The sequence below is a fragment of the Pelobates fuscus genome, chromosome 8 (assembly GCF_036172605.1).
Source record: "Pelobates fuscus isolate aPelFus1 chromosome 8, aPelFus1.pri, whole genome shotgun sequence".
Lineage (NCBI taxonomy): Eukaryota > Metazoa > Chordata > Amphibia > Anura > Pelobatidae > Pelobates > Pelobates fuscus.
Window position 1 is genome coordinate 92,864,035 of NC_086324.1, and position 19,852 is coordinate 92,883,886.

General features: G+C 45.9%; 1 protein-coding gene across 1 annotated transcript in view; it reads right to left on the reverse strand.

Annotated features, from left to right (window-relative positions):
• Positions 1 to 15,364, reverse strand: part of SLC39A10 (solute carrier family 39 member 10) — a 71,475-nt gene extending 56,111 nt beyond the window's left edge. Inside the window, exon 1 of the mRNA XM_063430169.1 lies at positions 15,315 to 15,364. The gene's annotated coding sequence lies outside the window, so the exon portion shown is untranslated. The remainder of the gene's footprint in view (positions 1 to 15,314) is intronic.
• Between the last annotated feature and the right edge of the window lie 4,488 nt (positions 15,365 to 19,852).

The following is a 19,852-nucleotide window of genomic DNA, read 5'->3' on the forward strand; positions in this document are numbered from 1 at the left end:
CTTCTGTCTCCATTAGTAATTCGGTTGTTTTCCCTCATTTTAGATGAATTTTTCATTCAAATTTTTTTTAGACGAACGACTGTTCACCTTTTTATTCACTTTACTTAAACCCTTCTATCTATTCACTGCATTAGTTTGTTTTTTTCTTTTCCCGCTCTTTTCTGGTCAGCTCAGTGACCCTCCTGTTTCTCCTCCCCCCTTTTGGGACCTGCCTTCCTCATATCAACAGTCTGGGCCCTGGTGAGAGTCTCTATCTTCTGTCTGTCAGCATTTTTTAAATACCTTTCTCCTATCTGGTTTTGAATATTGCAATTCTACTATTACTTTAACAGTCAGTTTGGGTGAATTACTCTCACTGACTTTATCTCTAGCATTATTACTATGCCTAAACCCAATATGCCTGTCTCCCCCGCCCATACGGATGGGGACACCACCACCCCATTAGGGGAGACCTCGGCCACCATGTCAAACCCGCTCTCTTCGGGCGATAACCCCCATAATTCAGAGGGACCCCAATTCACGGCGCTTCAGCGCTCTATGTCCGATGCCATTATGGCAGCAATGGAATCTATGTCATCAGCCCTCTCTCAGTCCATTGCCCAAGCCCTTTTGGCACGGCCTATGGACGCAGATCCCAGTGATTTAGGCGCAACCCTCACGCGCCCTATGGGACAGCCTGGTGACCAGGCACATAGAAAGGCTACGCACAAAGCCAAACATATTTCTCTCCCTGCCTCCAGAAACACCAAGACTGGCGCACCATTGGTCGCCCCTGAAAGCGTGACCCAAGCACGCAAACGAGCGTGGCTTTGGAAATGTGCAAGAGCACAAATTGAGAGCGACTCCGACTCGGAAATCAAATTAGAGGAGGAGGCCAAGATCGAGTCAGAGACCAACTCAGATACAGAGAGACCTGAGTGGGGCACAGACCTCTTTTCCTCCGCAAAAGCGGAGACGCATGGAGGTGAAATAGGGACGGCAAGGGGGGCGGGGCTTGCCAACCGACTAGAACGGACGCCATTCATGAGAGCTCCTCCAAATACAGCCTGAATCCGCCAAATATCCCCCCCAACAAAGCCCCATCCAAACATAAAAACACCCCAGGGGACCAACCTGAGTGGCACCATACCAACTGATACCGCTTTTATACCCGGCGAAATACAATAAGCCACGGCGCCGGACTGCGGCCTACTACGCGTCAACGCTCCAGGGCCTAGCGGCCTTTTTCTGTGGAAGCAACACACGGAGCCAAATACTCGCCAATACCTCATGGGGCGGAAAACTAAAAAGCTGAAGCCTGAAAAACCGAGGCAAAGCATGCATATCGGCGAACTTTGGCGGCAGGCCGCAGAAGCCTCAAACTCTAGAATGGAATCCCTCCATGGCGGCTGCTCCGACTTCTACGAAGAATCGTCGGACGAAGTGGAGGGGGACACCACTCAGGCCCAGCCACAATCACTGCTAGCCCGGACGCAGCAAAAGCTACCTGCTACCTCCCCTACACCAGTAAGCATGGAAGCTATACGGGAATTAATGGCAGATCACCACCAGAAAATCGCGGCCGATGTGGCCTCACTCAGAGAAACCCTGCAGGGCCTAAATGGCCGATTGGGAGCGGTGGAAGTAACCACAGACACCCAGAAAGGCCAAATCATGGAGCTGCAACAAGAAGTACAAGAGCTCAAGAAGCAACACCAGATCCATGAGCTGAAACTCGCCTCACTGGAAGACAAACGCCGCATGAAACACCTAAAGATCAGGGGCATAGCGGAAAACACACCAGACGCCGAGCTGCCTCACCTAATTAGAAGGCTATTAACATCGTTACTCACCCCGAAACTAACCAAAGCGGTAGCTATTGACGGCATATTCCGCATCCCCAAGCCCCCTAAGGCCCCGTCTTCAGCCACGAGAGATGTCATCACGCAGTTCCAGACCCTGAAGGATAGAGCTGCAGTTCTCACAGCAGTCAGAGACCATCCGACTTACACCTTCGAAGGAATGCGCCTTACATTCTATCCAGACCTCTCGGGAGCTACCATGGCCTGGAGGAAAACATTACAACAGTTTACCTCCCTCCTGAGATCGAAGCACATCAGGTACCGCTGGGGCCCGAACCATACCCTGCAAGTCACTAAGGGCGACACCACACACAACATACACAACATGCAGGAGGCTGAGAGAACCCTGAGTCTGCTGGAACTCCCCCTGGACTCACTTACCGCACCAAAGCCCTTAATGAATCCCACCTACCCCCCACACTGGGGCAACGCAGAAGCTCCAGCATTTATACCCCGACGCCCAATTGGAACGCCTTCAGCCACAGGCTCAACATGAACTGAACTTGGGACTAATATTGCAACCTTTTGAGACACTGATTTCTCATTCCATCCCTTACGGATAGGTACAGCTCCCCTGACATTAGAGGCCACAGACACCCTACTATGACGAGAGTGAAGGCCCAGACACCATTAATAGAAGACCCCCCGCACTAACACAGGTCACCATACCTACCGAGAGAAGGATGACTCCATGTCACGCCACCCCCCCCCCCCCCCGTCCCAGGGTGACAGGGACATCACTAACTACACGACAGCTCTGACGAACCAGAGACCACAACATTAGAGACCCAGAGACCACAACATTAGTGACCTACCGTATTTATTCGAGTATAACGCGCATTTTTTTAAACCGATTTTTAATTTAAAATTAAGGGTGCGCGTTATACTCGAATAAATATACCTTCCAGGACCGCCAGGCTCATTACAAGCCCGGCGGTCCTGGGGGGGTGGGCAGCAAGCATTTACTCACCTCCGTGCAGCTCCTCCAACTTCCCAGTGTAAATCTCGCGAGACCCGCGGCCAGCTCTGACGCTCTGACGCTCTGACGCTCTGACGTCGTCAGAGCTGGCCGCGGGTCTCGCGAGATGTACACTGGGAAGCTGGAGGAGCTGCACGGAGGTGAGTAAACGCTTGCTGCCCACCCCCCCAGGACCGCCGGGCTTGTAATGAGCTCGGCGGTCGGTATTATCGAGCACCCACTCGAATATTTATTCGAGTATAACAAGCACCTAATTTTAGATTAAAAATCGGTATAAAATTTTATACCGATTTTTAATCGAAAATTAGGGGTGCGCGTTATACACGTGTGCGCGTTATACTCGAATAAATACGGTACCTAAGCACACTGGTCCATCGCATTAGTATTGTATTACGTATTGAGTGTTTTCACCAAGCTTTATGTTCATGTTAGAACGCTTAACTGGGACAAACTTAGGATCTATATGGTTTTAGAGATGATAACACAGCATGTAGTTACCAATGAAGTTCAGCAGTTATATCAGGTGTGATGTGTGCGCATCCGCGTAAAATATTACTCTTAAAACCATAATTAGTATTCAGAACTCTCCTATGCGCAATCACACGATGTTCAAGGAGGTAGACATTAAGCCTCCCCGTTCCGACTATGGGAAAGCTGTAACTTAACTCCACATTTAAGCGCTGAACAACATGTCGCCCAACAAGGCGCATAACACACTGTAATCTTGAAATGCGGTCAATAACCCTCTTAACATTCGACATATACCATTTAAAGTGCGCAATTTTATTAATATTTTGTTAATTTTATTAGTATTTCTTATACTTTAGCGACAGGCTCTACGGCAGACGCAATGGCTATAGATATACAAGCATGTAACTTTCATTACCTTGCTCTTTACCTTTAAGGCAGTTCTATTGGGCAGAGGCTCATGTGTTTATGTTTGCATTTTTTCTTAATACTGTTTTATCTTAATAATGTGTCAAGCTTGAATACTAACAACAAAAAATTGTGCAGTCTTAATCAATGTCGTAGATCTGTTAACCATTAGTGGCCGATTACTACTGAAGTGACAATACCGGCACGTATGTAACATTCACCCTGCACTCAAAAATAAAGAATTTAAAAAAAAAAAAAAAAAAGAAATAGGGACGGCAATCCCCGCGGCCGCGGGGTCTGCCCTAGTGGATCCGCTGGGAGAGCCATTATTTGACCCGGACGAGCTTCACCACCCAAGGTCCGCAGAATGGCTCCCAGCGGACCACGTTGCAGGCTACCTAGAAGCCACACTTTTTAAAATTGACCCCAAACTAGCCAACTTGGCCCTCACGGAAGCCGGCAAAAATGCCCAGGGGCCTTCTGTTTGGAGACTCATTTATCAAAGATTTGGGGCGTTACGTGGGCACGTTCACTGCCCTTGATAAAGCACAAACCTCTATGAGAAAAGGTTTACTAGGGACGGGTCTCTACCAGGGCCGGCAGATCTAGCAGCCGTCTGGCCGGCCGGAATTATTTCCAGTCCCGAAGTGCGGGACGAGGCTTTATTACTCAACACCCCACCTATCACGACACAAGGGGCCGATCTCCATTCTTCCCGTCCCGCGGCCGGCAATGGCGCTCAAGAGGTTTCCGTGGATACACCGGCTCAAGACGACCTTACGGTGAGTCTTTACAATTCTCACACTCTGCGCACACATCTATGTTTTTCTCATGTTTGTGTAGGGGGCAGACTCCAACATTTTTTCCCAGCATGGTCGGGCCTGACGTCCGACACCTGGGTGCTCAACACAATACGGGGGTTTCACATAGAGCTAGTGGGGGATCCGGTAAGTATCCCCTCCCCCAGATCACTTTGCCTCTCTCGGCACGATCGCATGTTGATCAACGAGGAACTGCTCGACCTCCTAGACAAGAGGGCGATAGAACAGGCACCCATAGGCAACGCTGAGGTCCTGAGCAATGTATTTCTCGTGAAGAAAAAAGGTGGCCTTATGCGCCCGGTTATAAACCTGCGCCCCCTCAACAACTTGCTAAAGTATCGTCATTTCAAGATGGAGGGTATACACCTCCTGAGAGACCTACTCCAGCACGGAGATTTGTTGGCGAAACTAGACCTCAAGGATGCCTACCTTACAGTCCCGGTGGCAGAAACATCTCAGGACCTCTTACGCTTCCATTGTCGCAACAAGACCTGGCGTTTTACCCGCCTCCCCTTTGGCCTCTCATTGGCCCCTTGGTGCTTCACCAAGCTCCTCCGCCCGGCGATGGCCTGGCTACGCAGTCGAGGGATAAGACTTATCGTCTATCTAGACGACATCCTACTCATGGCTCAAGCTCACCAGGTCCTCTTACGACACATCAAACTGGCACTAGATCTCCTTTCCCGTCTAGGGTTCATCATCAACTGGGAGAAATCCCATCTGACCCCTACGACACGGATAGAATTCCTAGGATTTATGGTGGACTCACTTCAAGAATCCTTGAGCAAGGTTCGTGCGATCCGCAAGGAGCTGCGCAGGGCACTCCTCCGACCGCAACTCACGTTGCGACAATTAGCTCGCTTGATCGGCCTCTTAACATCCTCCATTCAGGCGGTATTTCCCGCCCCTCTACATTACAGAGCCCTACAACGACTCAAGAATGCGCACCAACGGGAAGGCGCATCCTACGCGGACCTGGTGACTCTGGACAGAGAGACAAAAGACGAAATCCGCTGGTGGATTCTCAACCTGTCCGCTTGGAACAGCAAGGCGATCTTCGGCTCCCTCCCGGAGTTAACCATAGAATCAGATGCGAGCCTACAGGGATGGGGCACATGGATGTATCCGCCTCCGCATGGACAATGTCTCAGCAGTGCGGTACATCAATCACATGGGCGGTACCCATTCGGCGCTCCTAGCCGGATTAGCGAAAGACTTCTGGGAGTTCTGTCTGGAATGGAACCTGATGGTTCAAGCAGAATATTTGCCAGGGTTACACAATGTCCAGGCGGACTGGAGTTCTCGCTATCTCTTGGACGCCAGCAACTGGAAATTGGACGTGGAGGTGTTCTCCACTATATCATCTATGTGGGGTCCTTTTGCTATAGACCTTTTCGCATCCCGACTCAACGCCCAGCTCCCGCGTTTCTTCAGCTGGAGACCAGACCCATTGGCAGAAGCCGTGGACACCTTCCTGCAGAACTGGCAAGAAACCCCACTATATGCGTTTCCCCCATTCTCGATGATCCCCCGCACCCTGATCCAAACCCGCCGCCAGCGGGCCGAACTAGTCCTCGTCACCCCTTTCTGGGGGACGCAATCATGGTTCCCACAGCTATTGGAGATGGCGGTGGATCTCCCCAGATTGCTGCCAACCTTCCAGGAACCCGTCAGGGGATTGTCACCCCCTCCTGGTGAATGCCTCTCTCAGCCTACTACTGGCCTGGCGCATTTCAGGGGACCCCGGGAAATCCGAGGTGTTTTGGACTCTACTCGACGACTCTTGGCGGGTGCATGGGCTCCGGGCACTCGATGAGCATATTGGTCAGCCTGGAGAAATTGGGCTAGCTGGTGCATGGCTAGGAACGTGGATCCAGTTTCAGCCCCTGTGACATTCATTCTGGATTTCCTCACATCCCTCTTCGAGGAAGGGAAGGCATACCGAACTATCAATTTATACATGTTATAGAGGATTCTGGTATACATAGTGTATGCACAGATGAGAGGGAGTCTAACTAACACCAAGTTGCTCACACTGGAAAGCACAATAGGGATTCACAAAAACCTATAAGTATAAATGAAAGAACAACACTCTGAAAGATAGTGTAGTGTATGGTATCCAGGAGCTAACTAGTGATGATGGCTGAATAGGATAATGAAAGTGTGAAAAATCGAGTACTGTGCCTTTAAGAGAAAAATAAATAAAGATAGAAATAAAAATAAAAGAATAAACATAGAAATTAAAATAAATGGAGAATATAACTGATAGACCTCAGAATAGAGGTATAAATGAAATTGATATTGTACCTGAAGAATAGACACACATATACAAAGGAAATGCAGAATAGAGATAAAATGCAATTAGAAATGAATAGGGTGCTGGGCCTTTAAGGGATAAAATATAAGAGATATTGGTAGGGAATGGATGAATATAAAATGGCACTAGTAACCATCAAAATAGAGATAGTAATAAGATGGTAGAGGGTAGAAAAGATAAAATAAAATAAAATGAATGAAATTAAATCAATAATAAATAAATGTATAGTGTTGGTGTCTCAAACCCTGAGATATGCAGGGCGAAATAACACTTCCACTGGATATTATACTTTGTATCTGCAAAGATGGTAAACAGAATTAGATAGGATAAATAGCAACACAGTATATAGAACTGTTTGCTTAAAGCAATGAAATATCGCTGTAGACTGAAGTATATTACAATAATATTGTAGAAACTGGGTCGGTTAAGAAAAACCAGTTGATTATCAAAGAATATAAAAACCATAAAATATAGTAAAATATGGATCAGGAACAGTCTGTGGTGTTATTACCAGTCTGATGAAAGTCAATTGGTGGTATGAACCCTCGGATTGGCTTAGGATGGATGTGGATTGCACTGTACCAAAAAACGCCTGCTGGATGCAACTGCCGGTGAGGACGGCGTGCGTCTGTGTGTACGTCCCGACAGGACCTCACTCCAGGGGACGAACAGGATAGGCACTCTCGGTAGGAGTGTTTCACCAAGGGTTCTTTGTGTGAGATGACTTTCTGCCGGTGTAGTTGATCTGTAACCTGCCTTCTAGGTCTGTCTTATGCGTTTCGTAGGAGTGGCCCTACTTCTTCAGAGACGGGATCCCGTCTCTTATATTTTATCCCTTAAAGGTCCAGCACCCTATTCATTTCTAATTGCATTTTATCTCTATTCTGCATTTCCTTTGTATGTGTGTGTCTATTCTTCAGGTACAATATCAATTTCATTTATACCTCTATTCTGAGGTCTATCAGTTATATTCTCCATTTATTTTAATTTCTATTTTTATTCTTTTATTTTTATTTCTATCTTTATTTATTTTTCTCTTAAATGCACAGTACTCGATTTTTCACACTTTCATTATCCTATTCAGCCATCATCACTAGTTAGCTCCTGGATTCCATACACTATCTTTCAGAGTGGTGTTCTTTCATTTATCAATTTATACAGATCGGCTATTTCCTCGACAAATCAAGGCTTGGACGGAAACCCAGCCGGTCAACACCCACTAGTGTGCAGACTCCTAAGGGGCTCCAGACTTTCCCGACCACCCAGACCCCGCTACTCCTCCACTTGGGATGTTTCCACTGTTTTGTCCTTCCTCCTCGCCTGGCCTCCGAATCCAGATATCTCCCTACGCCAATTATCGACCAAACTACTTTGTCTCCTTTGCCTTATATCTTGCAAGAGAGTATTGGACGTCCGGGCCTTGGACCTTGACGCTAGATCATACACCCCTGACGGGGTAACGTTCACGATCAATAGACGAACCAAAACATCGATTAGATCGGTTTCATACCCGGCTTTCCTATCTACTCCAGCACTGTGTCCGGTGGCGTGTTTAAGAGAATACGAGGATCACACTCGTACTAACCGGGTGGCGACTACACCCCAGCTCTTCCTCTCACTCCGTCCACCTTTTAAACCAGTGGTAAGCACTACCCTATCCCATTGGTTGAAGTGGCTACCTGGCTCAGCAGGTATCGATACCTCCATCTTCGGGGCTCATTCAGTAAGGAGCGCCTCGGCATCCGCAGTTATCACATCTGGGGCATGCCTGGAGGACCTTATGAGGATGGCTGATTGGTCTAGAGAGTCGACATTCCGAGAATATTACTTTCGCCCGACTACTCACCTGTTTACGGCATTGGTGGACCAGCTTTAAACTTGCAAATACGAGCCTCCGTGTCTTGTAATAAAATTACATGATTTTGCTATTGCATGACGAAAAGTCATGATATTAATAAAGACACGGAGGAGAGTATTGTCCCACCCAACTTGCGCAAGTATGTGAGGATTTTATTCCGCAAATTTTCCCACCCACATCGTCTGCATACGGACAACTACGGACAGGTGGTAAGTGGGACATTTTCTTGCACTTATGTATGTGGTTCTTTGTCTTATAGATGCAATTGCACTAGCATGACGCTCAGGTGAGATTATGTATATTCGGCCTCTTCCGGCCTTGATATAGGTACACAGATCCGATTTAACCTTTGGGATCCTGTCGCTTATGTTTTCACAGCCTGACCTGGACCTGCACGAGTCAGCCGGAGACACGCTGCCACGCCCGGATGAAACGACCCTTCTCATCCAGTGGAAACGGCTCATCATCACCTGTTTATGAACTTGCTTCCATGGGACTCACAGTTATGCGGGTTACAGAAAGCCCGAAGTTTTGTTGACAGTAACCTACATGTTATATTCTTACGTTTGTTAAATTTTTCGTGTAGCACCTTCAGAAAGAGGGAAATGGGAAGGCGGACTAGGGTATTATACTGGACATAAGGGGGCATGGCCTGTGTGTGAGACATGTACTACCGTTTCTTTTCAATTCTGTTAATGTTCTTTGCTGCTATTGTGGACAGTAAAGAAAGGGATATGCAAATACGAGCCTCCGTGCCTTTATTAAAATCATGACTTTTCATCATGCAATAGAAAAATCATGTAATTTACAGTTATACACAAAAAGTGTCAGGTTTACTTTTTAGGCAGTTTTTCTGAAGCTTTTTCTATTTGTGCAAAATATTCCTAACTGTCCATTTACTGTGATTTTCCTGTTCAATTTTTTTTTTTTTACTTTTGACCGCAAGTTTGTTATTGCCAATGCATTAAGAGAGAAAAAATAAATAAAAAAGATGCAGGGAAAAAGTGTGCGTTTTCGTTCAGACAATTTTACACCACTGTAATATTACTCAGTTTAGTTTTGTAAATGTTATGAATGGTAAAATCAGCATGAACAAAAAGGAGGCAAAATATGGATTATTTTGGAGCAATATCAAATAGACAAAAAAAATAAAATCACCAAAAATAAAAGGATTAACGGTTTTATACATAAGAAAATAGTACATGTGCACAAAACTGGCACAAAAGTGATCGCAACAATTTTACATTAAATGTTTTTCATTATAACAGGGCTCGACAAATCCCATGCGCCAGGACGCATGGGATATGCGAGCCTGTTCAGCCGCCCCCCCCCCCCCCCCCTGTAATCTCCCTGCTCTGCTCCCTTGCGCGCCTTGCAGTGAAGCCGGGTTATGACGTCACTCTGGCCCCGGCTCACTAAACAGTGCGCGAGAGGGAGCGAGTAGTGAGATGACAGCAGCCCCATTGAACCCCAGGGAAAGCAGGGAAACCAGAAGTCAGGGGGCTGGGTGGATTTAAATAATAAAAAAATAAAAAAAAAGTAATTACTTGTGAGTATGTGGGTCTGTCGGTGAGTGTGTCTCTTCCCTCCAATGACATTGGAAAGGTTTTTAACTCATCTTTTTTTTCCCCCACGCCGTGCTGATGACGCCGCGGCTGGCCCCACCTCAAATGACAGATTATCAAGCTTAACGATCTCAGCCAATCCAATGCTTCCCCATTGGCCACTGTGCCAACTTAACTTCTTATAGAGGTGCATTGAATCAATGCATCCCTATTGGGAACATTAACCCCTTAAGGACCAAACTTCTGGAATAAAAGGGAATCATGACGTGTCAGACATGTCATGTGTCCTTAAGGGGTTAAAGGGACTCTATAGTCAGCATATAAAAGCAAGAAAGACAGGTCCCCCAGCTTTCCTTCTTGCTTTTATATGAACTTTCATTTATTAAAAAATAATTTTCAAGGCTTTTTTGTATTAAAAACTTACCTCCGTTCCAGTGCCGAGCTCCCAGCCATGCCGCGCCCCCTTTTTCGTCAAAATGAAGCGTCATCGCGATGTGGTGCGCATGCGCGGCTTCACGCTGCACCAATCGCGTTCTTCATAGAGCGGCATTGACAGCCGCCCTATGAAGACACTCAGCGCTTTACCGCGCAGGTGCGCGGAATACGCGTTCGCGAGCTGAGCAACAGCTCAGCTCGCTGTGTGCCCGCCCCCCTCCTACTCCAAACTTTGCATGCAAACACTATATATAGAGATTTCTCTATATATAGTGTTTGCATACAAACACACACATATTGTTAAACACATCCAGACTATTTCAACTTCTTTCTATTTATGTATATCTAATTCTTTCTATCTCTCCATATCTATCTATCAATTCCTTTCATCCATATACATCCCCAAATCCATCCACTCCCATCATCCATATCATCCATCCACGCCCATCATCCATATCATCCAATAAGGGGGGGACCTACTGTCCCCCCCCCCCCAGCTCCCACCCCTGAGCGGTGGGTGGGGGCTCTAAAATTAACAATAAGGGGGACCTACTGTTCCTCCCCCCCCAACCCCCACCCCTGAGCGTTGGGTGGGGGCCCTAAAATTAACAATAGGGGGGGGGCCTACTGTCCCCCCCGGCCCCCACCCCTGAGCGGTGGGTGGGGACCCTAGTCACCCTTCCCCCCCAAAAATTATCTTCCTACCCCCCTCACCCTAAAAATAATGAGGGGGGGGGGGGGGCCTTTAACTAAAAATCTGAAAAAAAAAAAAAAAGAGATAAAAACAACTTACCATTCGATGTTTTCTTTCTTCTAATATCTTCTTTCTTCAGCCCCAAAAAAGGCCAAAGAAAAAGCCATAATAACAGACGCAATTAAAAAACAAAAAAAAACTAGCGCAAAAAAATAAATCCATGGAGGGCTCCGCGCAGACTGAGCTCTGCAGGGCGGGGGAAGGCTTATAAAGCCTTGCCACGCCCTGCAATTAGGCTAAGAACACTCTGATTGGCTGGTTTAAGCCAATCAGAGAGCTCTTTGTCATTTTTCACAACGTGGGAAAATTCCAAAGAACTTTCCCACGCTGTCTAAAATGACACAGAACACTCTGATTGGATGGCTTGAAATCCATCCAATCACAGTGCTCTGTGTCATTTTACACAGCGTGGGAAAGTTCTTTGGAATTTTCCCACGCTGTGTACAATGACAAAGAGCACTCTAATTGGCTTAAACCAGCCAATCAGAGTGTTCTTAGCCTAATTGCAGGGCGTGGCAAGGCTTTATAAGCCTTCCGCCCGCCCTGCAGAGCTCAGTCTGCGCGGAGCCCTCCATGAGTGAACAAGTTTTTTTTTTGTTTTTTTTTATTGCGTCGGTTATTATGGTTTTTTATTTAGCCTTTTTGGGGGCTGAAGAAAGAAGATTTTAGAAGAAAGAAAACATTGAATGGTAAGTTGTTTTTCCATCTCATTTTTTTTATTTTATTTTTTTTTTTTTACAGGTTTTTAGTTAAAGGTCATTATTTTTAAGGGTGAGGGGGGTAGTTAGGGAGAGTTTTTTTTTTGGGGGGGGGGCCGGGGGGGACAATAGGTCCCCCCCCCTTATTGTTATTTTTAGGGGCCCTACCAGCCGCTCAGGGGTGGGGGCTGGGGGGGACAGTAGGTCCCCCCTATTGTTAATTTTAGGGCCCCCACCCACCGCACAGGGGTGGGGGCTGGAGAGGGGGAGGACAGTAGGTCCCCCCCCTCATTATCTTCATGGCCCCCACCCGCCGCCCAGGGGTGGGGGGGGAAGGAGAGTAGGTCTCCTCCCCCCCCCCCCCCTTCAACCACTACTGTGACCAGAAAGAGTCCCTGTGGGTCCTCCTCTTCGGTCTTCAGCTGAAGCCACTCCCACAGCAGTGCTGACAGCCTCAGCAAACAAAGCGCGTTCACAGTGCTTTGTGTGCTGATAGCACGTCTGAAGTATTCACACATGTGTGAATACGTCAGACGTGAATGAGGCCTTTTTAGGACCTCTGAACTCGGAAGTCCCCCTGGTGGCCGTCTGATTGACTGCAACAAGAGGTGTTCCAAGCTTCCAATGTAAACACTGCATTTTCTCAGAAAATACAGTGCTTACAAGAAAAAGGCTGCAGGGAGCTGTAGCACTCACCTGAACAACCTCATTAAGCTGAAGTTGTTCAGGTGACTATAGTGTCCCTTTAACATAGGTGCTGCATATTGTGAAGCACTGACCCAGGAAGCACCTCTAGAGGCAGTCTGAGTGACTGTCGCTAGAGGTGTCACCAGGCAGCAATGTAAACACTGCCCTTTTGTCTGAAAAGTCAGTGTTTACATTGAAAAGCATTCAGGGACAGGATATAGACTTCAGAACTACATTAAGCTGTATTGTTTCTGTTAACTATAATGTCCCTTTAAGAATTGTATTTTTGTAGTTGATTTCTCTGGCTCAACTTTTCTAGCTGGCTCCTAGATTCCAAGCCCTAAATCATAACATGTATACACATTACTTATGATAAACATGCCATGAATATAAACACACGCAAAAGGTTTAAAAACCATAGTAGCAATTTTAATGTTGATTATTATGGTTTAGAAAAAAAGCTTAGAGGGATATTTACTAAACAATCAATAATGGTGCTAAACAAATATACTTAAAGGGACACTATCGGCACCCAGACCACTTCAACTCATTTTAGTGGTCTGTGTGCTGTGCCCCACGTCTCTTAACCATGCAGAGGTAGTTACTGCAGTTTTTAATAAACTGCAATAAGTACCTGCCAGGGTTAACTCCATCTCTAGTGGCTGTCTACCAAACAGTCACTAGAGAGACACCTTAGGATCGTTGTAGTCGCCTGACACTGGACGCCCTCACGCTATGCATGAGGACATCCAGCATCACCAAAAACCCCATAGAAATAAAAAAATTAAAAAAGCATTATACAATGCTTTCCTACGGGTGAAGTCCTAATGCGGGTGCAGCGATTGCGAAGTAAGAGCCTAAACTAGCACAGAGGGACATCTGTGTTGGAATCCGGTAAGTGACAGAAGGTTTTTTTTGTTTTTTTAACCTCTTTTGCACCATGGGAAATAAGGGGAGACACGAGGGAGGAGGGCATTATAGGGATCTATAGTGCCAGGGAAATAACTCTTCCAGGCACTACAGTTTCCTGTTAAATATCAATTTTCCTCTGTTCCATCTTCTATATTACACCTTAGTTCACATAACAAAAATAGTGCAGACCATCTATATAAAAACAAATATTTCAAATATTGTTCTATGAACAGCAACTCACAAATGATGAGTGGATTAAATGTCACTCACAAAAAAAAAGCTCTGGATCAAACTCTTAGCGAATGGTGGATCCTCTGAAATATCACTGCTTAAAAAGTTTATTTACTAAACTACAATTTTAGTGAATTAAATCCACACTGCAAATTTTCAGCTAAAATGGTCAATTTGAAAAGATTTCCTAACTTGGTTGTAGACAGTTTGGCAAATTTAGCCTTTTTTTTTTTTTTAATTAAAATCACTAAGATTCAGAATTTAGTGGGAAAAAAAAAACAAAAAACAGACAAGTACATAAACACAGCTTTGCTCAATCCTTAAACATCACAATAGGTGTTAGTTTGGCAATGGTTTCTTGAAGTTAACTTAATCACCTACTACAAATAACAAATTACTCAGAAGAAACGGAAATTACAACACACTAAAGTGGAAAAAACACTTTTTTTCAACTGTGTGCATGGCTGATGCTCACACAACTCCCCAAACAAGCCAAATGAAATAAAATTCCCATTTCTGGCAAAATTAAAATAAATTTTAAAAAAAACGGAAAGAATGAGGGAAATATGCCCATGCTATAACTGAGTTGAACATATTCTCCAAACAATCTATTTTACCCTTTTAACTTTTAGATTCTGGTCCTCTACAATTTGTTGTTTAAGTTAATATCGCACGGCCCAGCATGCCCTCATAATCCAAAATTGTATCCTATTGCCACTATTATGCAGTATAAATTTAAATGTTCCTTATTTATTACTGGCATTTATAAAGCACCAACATATTCCGCAGTGCTGTACAATTAGGGAAGAACATACAATACATAGAGACAAATACAAAAAAGGGTATCAAGGGCCCTCTCCATAAGCTGTGATCCAACCATTGATGCTCTTTTATACAAAGTGCTTAGACAGCCCATGAGCTTACAATCTAAAGGACATGCAGCAGATGTAAGAGTTAAAACCAGGCACATAAGTTGCATGTACACACAATAACAAGCAGCATGTCAATCTGTTACTATTAGACACATACAAACAATATCACCTAGCCTGAGAGTTCACTGCCAGACCTAACCTGACTGGGAAATAAAGGTAGACAATAGAAAGCCAGGAAGTAAGGGGCAGTAACAAAAGGACAAAGGCAGTGCAGGCAGTGCCACCTTAATGAATGCTGCTACACAGTGAATGGGTGCCCCCATGCTTGTCTCACAGTGCCGCAGTCACGTTGTCACTATAGCAATAAAGAATGGTTAATAAATAGGTCCAGAACTGGCTCCTTCCCGCCCTGAGGACCCCCTCAGACCAGGGACGGGTGTCCGAGGTTCCGGGTGGAAACCCTCTGACCTTATTCGTAGCTCCGCGCGGTCCCAAAGTGCCCGGCCATATGAAAAAAAGCACACCTCTGGAAATACACTACGCGGACTACAACTCCCGGCGTCCCCTGCAGCACCGTGTAAAAACTGATTAGGAAATAATTCAAAAGCATATAACTTTAATGCTTACCGACAAAAACGTGGTGCGTCAGAGGCGCACTGATGGTACAACCACGTGGTAAGCGAGCTTCGCACACCCGGTATGTGAACCACGCCCCCTCTGTATGAGCCACGCCCAGCCGGGAGGGACGTGTGAGGCTGTGATGGCTTGTTCACCAAGTTGATTGGGGTTTATTAGTGAAACAGCGAAATGTAAAATTGTAAGGTTATAAATGGCTGGTCTGTAAAACATTTCCAGCTGAGCTATAATCCTATTGTGACTTGCTTAGTCTCAATTTAGGAAATGGGTTTCAGGTCACTACAATTTGTTTTTTTTCAGTAAATACACCCCAGCAGTGCAATGCTGTGATTTGATAACCCAAGTTTAGATGATAATATTAAAATAGGAAAAATGTACCACTTTGGGTAAAGAGACAGCTTGGCTATTTCTTGGATTTATTCACTTAAACCATACACTGTAGAGAATTAAAACTGCAAAATTAAGGCGCGCGTAATTTGGAGCAATTATCCGACTCGTCTTTAGTCACAGTTTGGCTATTTTATAAATTCTTTATTTTTGTGCCTTGTTAGGCATATCAGCAGAAAATATTAGTACAAGAGTGCAACATTTTGTTCTACAAAATTTTAACAGCCAATGTGGTAATAACCGGTAATTTCTCAGCATATTTTATATGACAGTAACATGTGAGGCGACATACCCGGGGTGGGTGAGATGGGAACGAGTTAGATAGTTGTTGTATTAACCCCTGAGATACTCCAAGTGTGAGGTTGTGTGGTTGCTCGTAGTTTCCAGTTTTGTAGATATGTGTGACTTGTGAGCGTAATTGCGTGTGTGTCAGGTTTGTTCAGGTGGATGCGGTTGGAGGCCCATAAGTGCACTGTCTTGGAGTATATGTTATGAACATGAACATTGGATTGTCAGGTGTGAGTATTACTCCTACGTGTGCGGTATATGGTGTGGCTTCCAATTTTAACCCCTAACCCTTGGAGTGATGGGGGGGGGGGGGCGGAGGTTGCTGAATTGCGAAAGCCTCCCTCTCAATGTTAAATGGGGGGGTATTAGTTTACCCCTGTCACATATATAAGTCCCCATTGGGGTCTGTGCATTGCTTGTGTCAGAAAGCTTGTGAAACATATATAAGAGCAGTTATCAAAGGAAATTCAGTACGTAAACAGTTGTAAATATGGATAACAAAATTATAGATAACAAAAATATAACTCAGCAACATAATACTTGGCCTTTTGGGCTGCAGTGGTTATTGTGGCAAAGGCTTGTAAGAGCCGTTTTGGAAGTTCATGTGTTTAAAGCCTGCTGGTCGGGGGGCGGGGCCGGACCGCCATGCCGAGCGGACGCACAGAGGAATAGCTCCCGACAAGCTACCCAGTTTTAACCCTTAAAAAACGGCAAAATTCTTACCCAGCAAGAGGCGACCCTGGTACCGGGGAGAGGCTTGCCGTGAGGTTTTAGTCCCTCGGTGGGGCGATCCCTGTCAGCCAAGATGGAGACCGCTCGGGCGGTGAGCGGGGTGGACGGCCGCTGCCCAGCTATCCTGCCCACCAGAGGTACGACAGAACCGAGAAGCTAGGCGGGTCCGGCCCTGTTCCCCCCCACCTCTGGGCTGGCGGGGGTGATCCCGGTCCCCACCCTGTGACCCACCGGAGTGCCACGAACTTGTCGATGGTCCGCTTCCAAAATGGCGGAGACCGCGTGGCAGGCAACTCTGCCGGACGCATCCCCCTCTCCTGATACTACACAGGCGGACTGCAGACCCTGAACGAGCAGGAACCGGCGAACAAGTACCAAGGTACCACAAGCCAGGGAGGTGCAGCACTACTACCCACAACATCAGAGGGTACTAATCGCACCATGGGACAATGCTTTAAGGCCCTGAATTACCCTACTGTGCCGTTTAACTGACCGCAGAGGGGCAGAAACATATTGCCTGACAACCTAAAGTCACCATACTGGGACTCTCCCCCTGTACATGGCAGGCATCAGGCTGGACAGCAAATGCCCCTGGGTGGAAAATTGTTTCCCTGCACGGACAACTAATGAGACTGCATTTACCACCAAAGTCATCAATCCGCTCATCCCACTATGGCAGACCGCACTGCAAACAGACAGATCGCCCGGCATCCCGACAAGGACGCTTGACTAGCTGCACTGGCCCAACATGGGGTGGACACTCTACACAACAAAGCATACCCCTAATGTTGACACCGCTTTTATGTCTTGCTCTTTGTTGTCAAGCTACCTACACTTTAAAGCTAGCTTCACAAACCGTTTTCTCTTTCGCAACGTTCAGTTAAGCCTGGACATAAGTCTTAAATAGATAACTCATATACGCGTAATGTTAAGCTTGGTTATATATATTAAAAATGTGCAAAGAACTCATGTCATTGCCTAAACTGAATGCATATGCAAGTGAACGTTGTTGTGGTGTATTGAAAATGCTTGTACCTACCTGCACAATAAAAATAAAGAATTTAAAAAAAAAAAAAAAGCCTGCTGGTCTCGTGCCGGTGAATCTAGAGAGGGTCCTTCTTCGGGGTCACCGTCTTCTGAGTGTCCTGTCGACATTGCGTGCTTCCGTGGGGGTTGTATTCCCAGTGCGCGCAGGAACTCCGGTGCCCCAGCTGGTGAGGTGAGGGTGTGGGTAGTTCCTTGATGGTGGACCAGCCGTGAACCTGTGTTCCCCCATCTGGATGCTATTGCAGCTTTGCGGAGTGTGGTGGTAAGCCAGCTGCCAGCTGCCAGCAATTTCTGTATGTCTTTTAGCAGAGTTTTTAGGTCCCCTTTGGTAGTGGGGGCTGTGTCGTCCTTAGATTCAGGTTGTTGTGTTCGCTCAATCTGGAGGGCCGTTGTGGGTAGCGGCTCGCCTAATGCCTTTTCTGGGGTCGGATTAGCATTGGGCTGGCGTGTGGTGTGTGCCAAGTCTGTCTGCCCGGGTCGGAGTAGCATGTCCCCGATGTCTCTGACCTGTAAGCTGGTGCCCGCTGCTTGCTTTAGTGAGCGACGGCCCATGGTGAGTGTGTCAGAGCTCTGTTCGTAGGGGGAGTGCTCCGGGTAGCTTCCGTCGAGGTAGGCCTCAAAGTTGAGGTGCGGCGGTGTGCGGTAGGCCGCAAGTTTTCGCCGTTGCCTGGGTTGTTTGGGAGCCTGGAAAAACGGCATCAGTCGGTGCAGTATGCTGTATCCTGCTACAGGAGTCGGTTTGTGGGGCTGGATGGGGCTCGGGTAAAGAGATTGATGGCAGATGGTTTCGTGCTTGAGGGAGCTGGCTGAGATCGCGTCCGTTCAGGATGGCTGCCAGGCTCCGCCCCCCCAGTTTGGCTATTTTAAAGAGAAAAGAGAATTGGGGGCACACCCGGGACATGCATTCTACAGGAATAGTGCTGCTGTAGAGACCACAATGTATACGTAATACAGATTAAATAACAGCACATACATAAATATACAATTTTAAATGTTATAAGGCAATTTAAAATCACCTATCTCAGCAAAGAAATATTGGGTTTCAGTTCCACCACATGGTTATATGTACCCTAATATCAGTGAGTCCTACACTAACTCCAACTTGGGAGACAAATTAAATAGTGCTAAATGAACTATAGTGTATTTTAATAATTTGTTGTAAGAGCATTGTGAATATATATAATGCAAAAAAATGTGATGAAAAACACAATTAAAAAAAATGCAGTGTATGTAAGCTGAGATGGACTTCACATTGTCCCATCCTGCATCATAGATGGTGACACAGCGTATAAGGTTAGTTTATTTTGCCTCATGGTTGGAAGATTATGACAATGTTGCTTCTCGATTAGTTTGACATGCTTTTTAAAGGCAATTATTTGGGTATCTCTTGTCTTTGAAATAGTGTCTCAAAACCTGGGCTTGTCTAAGGAAATCCTCATCTCTTGAGAAGTTGCGTGTAAGTCAGAGGCTTTGCCCTAACAGTATTCCTGGTTTTAATGACTAGTGGGTGAAAACTGTCCCTTCGCAGAAAGTTGTTTAATGTAATGGGTTTATTAAAAAGGGTAGCATCTATACAAATCATTGCATTAATGTGAATCGTTAGGTCAAGGACATGAATTATTTTGGCCCCAAATTCACAGGTGAATTTTAAATTTAAATCATTGACACTTAGTAGGTTAACAAAGGAATCAAAGCGTTCCCTGAAGTCCATCCAAACAAGGAGAATATCGTCTATATACTGTTTCCATACGCATAGAGACCTTGTATATATTTACTCATGTCAGTAGAGAAAACTAAAAATATTTCCCACCGAAAATAATACAAATTGAACCAATATATTGATAGAGTAATTCTATGTCTCTCTGTGCAGCAAAGTGTAATATTGTTTAGCACTTCACTGTGGCGAAAAGCAGGTA